The following is a 7,967-nucleotide window of genomic DNA, read 5'->3' on the forward strand; positions in this document are numbered from 1 at the left end:
AAAAAGTCGTCAAGTCATCAGTAGAAAGTCATATAGTCGTCAAGTCATGAGGAGAAAGCCAAATAACCGCCAAGTCACCAGTAAGAAATCAAACAGCAATCAAGTCATTAATAGCAAGCAAATTAGTCGTCAAGTCATCAGAAGTAAGTCAAATAGCCGTAAAGTCATGGTTAGCAAGCAAAACAGTCGTGAAGTCATAAAAAGAAAGCAAAATAATCGTCAAGTCATCAGTAGAAAACCAATAAGTCGTTAAATCATCTGCAGAAAGTCATATAGTCGTCAAGTTATGAAGAGAAAGCCAAACAACCGCCAAGTCACCCGTAAGAAGCCAAACAGCCATCAAGTCATCAATAGAAGGCAAATTAGTCGTCAAGTCATCAGCAGTAAGTCAAATAGCCGTAAAGTCATCGTTAGCAAGCAAAATAGTCGTCAAGTCATCAAAAGAAAGTAAAATAGTCGTCAAGTCATCAAAAGAAAGCAAAATAGTCGTCAAGTCATCAGTAAAAAATCAAAAAGTCGTCAAGTCATCAGTAGAAAGTCATATAGTCGTCAAGTCATGAGGAGAAAGCCAAATAACCGCAAAGTCACAAGTAAGAAATCAAAAAGCCATCAAGTCATTAATAGTAAGCAAATTAGTCGTCAAGTCATCAGAAGTAAGTCAAATAGCCGTAAAGTCATCGTTGTCAAGCAAAACAGTCGTCAAGTAATCAAAAGAAAGCAAAATAGTCGTCAAGTCATCAGTAAAAAATCAAAAAGTCGTCATGTCATCAGTAGAAAGTCATATAGTCGTTAAGTCATGAGGAGAAAGCCAAATAACCGCAAAGTCACCAGTAAGAAGCCAAACAGCCATCAAGTCATCAATAGAATGCAAATTTGTCGTCAAATCATCAACAGTAAGTCAAATAGCCGTAAAGTCATCGTTAGCAAGCAAAATAGTCGTCAAGTCATAAAAGAAAGCAAAATATTCGTCAAGTCATCAGTAGAAAATCAAAAAAGTCTTCAAGTCATCATTAGAAATTCATATAGTCGTCAAGTCATGAGGAGAAAGCCAAATAACCGCCAAGTCACCAGTAAGAAGCCAAACAGCCATCAAGTCATTAATAGCAAGCAAATTAGTCGTCAAGTCATCAGAAGTAAGTCAAATAGCCGTAAAGTCATCGTTAGCAAGCAAAATAGTCGTCACGTCATCAAAAGAAAGCAAAATAGTCGTCATGTCATCAAAAGAAAGCAAAATATTCGTCAAGTCATCAGTAGAAAATCAAAAAGTATTCAAGTCATCAGTAGAAAGTCATATAGTCGTCAAGTCATGAGGAGAAAGCCAAATAACCGCCAAGTCAGCAGTAAGAAGCCAAACAGCCATCAAGTCATTAATAGCAAGCAAATTAGTGGTCAAGTCATCAGAAGTAAGTCAAATAGCCGTAAAGTCTTCGTTAGCAAGCAAAATAGTCGTCAAGTCATCAGCAGAAAATCAAAAAGTCGTCAAGTCATGAGGAGAAAGCCAAATAACCGCCAAGTCATTAGTAAGAAGCCAAGCAGCCATCGATTCATCAACAGCAAGCTAAACAGTCGTCAAATTAACAGCAATAAGTCAAACAGTCGTAAAGTCATCGTTAGTGAGCAAAATAGTCGTAAATTCATCGTTAGCAAGCAAAAAGTCGTCAAGTCATCAAAAGAAAGTAAAATAGTCGTCAAGTCATCAGTAGAAAATCAAAAAGTCGTCAAGTCATCAGTAGAAAGTCATATAGTCGTCAAGTCATGAGGAGAAAGCCAAATAACCGCCAAGTCACATATAAGAAGCCAAACAGCCATCAAGTCATTAATAGCAAGCAAATTAGTCGCCACGTCATCAGAAATAAGTCAAATAGCCGTAAAGTCATCGTTAGCAAACAAAATAGTCGTCAAGTCATCAAAAGAAAGTAAAATAGTCGTCAAGTCATCAGTAGAAAATCAAAAAGTCGTCAAGTCATCAGTAAAAAGTCATATAGTCGTCAAGTCATGAGGAGAAAGCCAAATAACCGCCAAGTCACATATAAGAAGCCAAACAGCCATCAAGTCATTAATAGCAAGCAAATTAGTCGTCGAGTCATCAGAAATAAGTCAAATAGCCGTAAAGTCATCGTTAGCAAGCAAAATGGTCGTCAAGTCATCAAAAGAAAGCAAAATAGTCGTCAAGTCAACAGTAGAAAATCAAAAAGTCGTCAAGTCATCAGTAGAAAGTCATATAGTCGTCAAGTCATGAGGAGAAAGCCAAATAACCGCCAAGTCACCAGTAAGAAATCAAACAGCAATCAAGTCATTAATAGCAAGCAAATTAGTCGTCAAGTCATCAGAAGTAAGTCAAATAGCCGTAAAGTCATGGTTAGCAAGCAAAACAGTCGTGAACTCATAAAAAGAAAGCAAAATAATCGTCAAGTCATCAGTAGAAAACCAATAAGTCGTTAAATCATCTGCAGAAAGTCATATAGTCGTCAAGTTATGAAGAGAAAGCCAAACAACCGCCAAGTCACCCGTAAGAAGCCAAACAGCCATCAAGTCATCAATAGAAGGCAAATTAGTCGTCAAGTCATCAGCAGTAAGTCAAATAGCCGTAAAGTCATCGTTAGCAAGCAAAATAGTCGTCAAGTCATCAAAAGAAAGTAAAATAGTCGTCAAGTCAACAAAAGAAAGCAAAATAGTCGTCAAGTCATCAGTAAAAAATCAAAAAGTCGTCAAGTCATCAGTAGAAAGTCATATAGTCGTCAAGTCATGAGGAGAAAGCCAAATAACCGCAAAGTCACAAGTAAGAAATCAAAAAGCCATCAAGTCATTAATAGTAAGCAAATTAGTCGTCAAGTCATCAGAAGTAAGTCAAATAGCCGTAAAGTCATCGTTGTCAAGCAAAACAGTCGTCAAGTAATCAAAAGAAAGCAAAATAGTCGTCAAGTCATCAGTAAAAAATCAAAAAGTCGTCATGTCATCAGTAGAAAGTCATATAGTCGTTAAGTCATGAGGAGAAAGCCAAATAACCGCAAAGTCACCAGTAAGAAGCCAAACAGCCATCAAGTCATCAATAGAATGCAAATTTGTCGTCAAATCATCAACAGTAAGTCAAATAGCCGTAAAGTCATCGTTAGCAAGCAAAATAGTCGTCAAGTCATAAAAGAAAGCAAAATATTCGTCAAGTCATCAGTAGAAAATCAAAAAAGTCTTCAAGTCATCATTAGAAATTCATATAGTCGTCAAGTCATGAGGAGAAAGCCAAATAACCGCCAAGTCACCAGTAAGAAGCCAAACAGCCATCAAGTCATTAATAGCAAGCAAATTAGTCGTCAAGTCATCAGAAGTAAGTCAAATAGCCGTAAAGTCATCGTTAGCAAGCAAAATAGTCGTCACGTCATCAAAAGAAAGCAAAATAGTCGTCATGTCATCAAAAGAAAGCAAAATATTCGTCAAGTCATCAGTAGAAAATCAAAAAGTATTCAAGTCATCAGTAGAAAGTCATATAGTCGTCAAGTCATGAGGAGAAAGCCAAATAACCGCCAAGTCAGCAGTAAGAAGCCAAACAGCCATCAAGTCATTAATAGCAAGCAAATTAGTGGTCAAGTCATCAGAAGTAAGTCAAATAGCCGTAAAGTCTTCGTTAGCAAGCAAAATAGTCGTCAAGTCATCAGCAGAAAATCAAAAAGTCGTCAAGTCATGAGGAGAAAGCCAAATAACCGCCAAGTCATTAGTAAGAAGCCAAGCAGCCATCGATTCATCAACAGCAAGCTAAACAGTCGTCAAATTAACAGCAATAAGTCAAACAGTCGTAAAGTCATCGTTAGTGAGCAAAATAGTCGTAAATTCATCGTTAGCAAGCAAAAAGTCGTCAAGTCATCAAAAGAAAGTAAAATAGTCGTCAAGTCATCAGTAGAAAATCAAAAAGTCGTCAAGTCATCAGTAGAAAGTCATATAGTCGTCAAGTCATGAGGAGAAAGCCAAATAACCGCCAAGTCACATATAAGAAGCCAAACAGCCATCAAGTCATTAATAGCAAGCAAATTAGTCGCCACGTCATCAGAAATAAGTCAAATAGCCGTAAAGTCATCGTTAGCAAACAAAATAGTCGTCAAGTCATCAAAAGAAAGTAAAATAGTCGTCAAGTCATCAGTAGAAAATCAAAAAGTCGTCAAGTCATCAGTAAAAAGTCAAAAAGTCGTCAAGTCATCAGTAAAAAGTCATATAGTCGTCAAGTCATGAGGAGAAAGCCAAATAACCGCCAAGTCACATATAAGAAGCCAAACAGCCATCAAGTCATTAATAGCAAGCAAATTAGTCGTCGAGTCATCAGAAATAAGTCAAATAGCCGTAAAGTCATCGTTAGCAAGCAAAATGGTCGTCAAGTCATCAAAAGAAAGCAAAATGGTCGTCAAGTCAACAGTAGAAAATCAAAAAGTCGTCAAGTCATCAGTAGAAAGTCATATAGTCGTCAAGTCATGAGGAGAAAGCCAAATAACCGCCAAGTCACCAGTAAGAAATCAAACAGCAATCAAGTCATTAATAGCAAGCAAATTAGTCGTCAAGTCATCAGAAGTAAGTCAAATAGCCGTAAAGTCATGGTTAGCAAGCAAAACAGTCGTGAAGTCATAAAAAGAAAGCAAAATAATCGTCAAGTCATCAGTAGAAAACCAATAAGTCGTTAAATCATCTGCAGAAAGTCATATAGTCGTCAAGTCATGAGGAGAAAGCCAAACAACCGCCAAATCAGCAGTAAGAAACCAAGCAGCCATCAAGTCATCAGTAGCAAGCTAAACAGTCGTTAAATCGACAGCAGTAAGTCAAACAGTCTTAAAGTCATCGTTAGCAAGCAAAATAGTCGTCAAGTCATCAAAAGAAAGCAAAAAAGTCGTCAAGTCATCAGTAGAAAGTCATATAGTCGTCAAGTCATGAAGAGAAAGCCAAACAACCGCCAGGTCACCAGTAAGAAGCCAAACAGCCATCAAGTCATCAATAGAAGGCAATTTAGTTGTCCAATCATCAGCAGTCAGTCACATAGCCGTAAAGTCATCGTTAGTGAGAAAAATAGTCGTAAATTCATCGTTAGCAAGCAAAAAGTCGTCAAGTGATCAAAAGAAAGCAAAATAGTCGTCAAGTCATCAAAAGAAAACAAAATAGTCGTCAAGTCATCAGTAGAAAACTAAAAAGTCGTCAAGTCATCAGTAGAAAGTCATATAGTCGTCAAGTTATGAAGAGAAAGCCAAACAACCGCCAAGTCACCAGTAAGAAGCCAAACAGCCATCAAGTCATCAATAGAAGGCAATTTAGTTGTCCAATCATCAGCAGTCAGTCACATAGCCGTAAAGTCATCGTTAGTGAGAAAAATAGTCGTAAATTCATCGTTAGCAAGCAAAAAGTCGTCAAGTCATCAAAAGAAAGCAAAATAGTCGTCAAGTCATCAAAAGAAAACAAAATAGTCGTCAAGTCATCAGTAGAAAACTAAAAAGTCGTCAAGTCATCAGTAGAAAGTCATATAGTCGTCAAGTTATGAAGAGAAAGCCAAACAACCGCCAAGTCACCCGTAAGAATCCAAACAGCCATCAAGTCATCAATAGAAGGCAAATTAGTCGTCAAGTCATCAGCAGTAAGTCAAATAGCCGTAAAGTCATCGTTAGCAAGCAAAATAGTCGTCAAGTCATCAAAAGAAAGCAAAATAGTCGTCAAGTCATCAGTAAAAAATCAAAAAGTCGTCATGTCATCAGTAGAAAGTCATATAGTCGTTAAGTCATGAGGAGAAAGCCAAATAACCGCAAAGTCACCAGTAAGAAGCCAAACAGCCATCAAGTCATCAATAGAATGCAAATTTGTCGTCAAATCATCAGCAGTAAGTCAAATAGCCGTAAAGTCATCGTTAGCAAGCAAAATAGTCGTCAAGTCATCAAAAGAAAGTAAAATAGTCGTCAAGTCATCAAAAGAAAGAAAAATAGTCGTCAAGTCATCAGTAGAAAATCAAAAAGTCGTCAAGTCATCAGTAGAAAGTCATATAGTCGTCAAGTCATGAGGAGAAAGCCAAATAACCGCAAAGTCACAAGTAAGAAATCAAACAGCCATCAAGTCATTAATAGTAAGCAAATTAGTCGTCAAGTCATCAGAAGTAAGTCAAATAGCCGTAAAGTCATCGTTGTCAAGCAAAACGGTCGTCAAGTCATCAAAAGAAACCAAAATAGTCGTCAAGTCATCAGTAGAAAATCAAAAAGTCGTCATGTCATCAGTAGAAAGTCAAATAGTCGTCAAGTCATGAGGAGAAAGCCAAATAACCGCCAAGTCACTAGTAAGAAGCCAAACAGCCATCAAGTCATTAATAGCAAGCAAATTTGTCGTCAAGTCATCAGCAGTAAGTCAAATAGCCGTAAAGTCATCGTTAGCAAGCAAAATAGTCGTCAAGTCATCAAAAGAAAGCAAAATAGTCGTCAAGTCATCAAAAGAAAGACAATAGTCGTCAAGTCATCAGTAGAAAACCAAAAAGTGGTCAAGTCATCAGTAGAAAGTCATATAGTCGTCAAGTCATGAGGAGAAAGCTAAATAACCGCCAAGTCACCAGTAAGAAGCCAAACAGCCATCAAGTCATTAATAGCAAGCAAATTAGTCGTCAAATCATCAGCAGTAAGTCAAATAGCCGTAAAGTCATCGTTAGCAAGCAAGTAGTCGTCAAGTCATCAAAAGAAAGCAAAATATTCGTCAAGTCATCAGTAGAAAATCAAAAAGTCTTCAAGTCATCAGTAGAAAGTCATATAGTCGTCAAGTCATGAGGAGAAAGCCAAATAACCGCCAAGTCACCAGTAAGAAGCGAAAAAGCCATCAAGTCATTAATAGCAAGCAAATTAGTCGTCAAGTCATCAGAAATAAGTCAAATAGCAGTAAAGTCATCGTTGTCAAGCAAAACGGTCGTCAAGTCATCAAAAGAAACCAAAATAGTCGTCAAGTCATCAGTAGAAAATCAAAAAGTCGTCATGTCATCAGTAGAAAGTCATATAGTCGTCAAGTCATGAGGAGAAAGCCAAATAACCGCCAAGTCACTAGTAAGAAGCCAAACAGCCATCAAGTCATTAATAGCAAGCAAATTTGTCGTCAAGTCATCAGCAGTAAGTCAAATAGCCGTAAAGTCATCGTTAGCAAGCAAAATAGTCGTCAAGTCATCAAAAGAAAGCAAAATATTCGTCAAGTCATCAGTAGAAAATCAAAAAGTCTTCAAGTCATCATTAGAAATTCATATAGTCGTCAAGTCATGAGGAGAAAGCCAAATAACCGCCAAGTCACCAGTAAGAAGCCAAACAGCCATCAAGTCATTAATAGCAAGCAAATTAGTCGTCAAGTCATCAGAAGTAAGTCAAATAGCCGTAAAGTCATCGTTAGCAAGCAAAATAGTCGTCACGTCATCAAAAGAAAGCAAAATAGTCGTCATGTCATCAAAAGAAAGCAAAATATTCGTCAAGTCATCAGTAGAAAATCAAAAAGTATTCAAGTCATCAGTAGAAAGTCATATAGTCGTCAAGTCATGAGGAGAAAGCCAAATAACCGCCAAGTATGCAGTAAGAAGCCAAACAGCCATCAAGTCATTAATAGCAAGCAAATTAGTGGTCAAGTCATCAGAAGTAAGTCAAATAGCCGTAAAGTCTTCGTTAGCAAGCAAAATAGTCGTCAAGTCATCAGCAGACAATCAAAAAGTCGTCAAGTCATGAGGAGAAAGCCAAATAACCGCCAAGTCATTAGTAAGAAGCCAAGCAGCCATCGATTCATCAACAGCAAGCTAAACAGTCGTCAAATTAACAGCAATAAGTCAAACAGTCGTAAAGTCATCGTTAGTGAGCAAAATAGTCGTAAATTCATCGTTAGCAAGCAAAAAGTCGTCAAGTCATCAAAAGAAAGTAAAATAGTCGTCAAGTCATCAGTAGAAAATCAAAAAGTCGTCAAGTCATCAGTAGAAAGTCATATAGTCGTCAAGTCATGAGGAG

Source organism: Physella acuta, unplaced genomic scaffold, assembly GCF_028476545.2.
Source record: "Physella acuta isolate Inbredline_101_S28 unplaced genomic scaffold, ASM2847654v3 ptg001685l, whole genome shotgun sequence".
Classification (NCBI taxonomy): Eukaryota; Metazoa; Mollusca; class Gastropoda; family Physidae; genus Physella; species Physella acuta.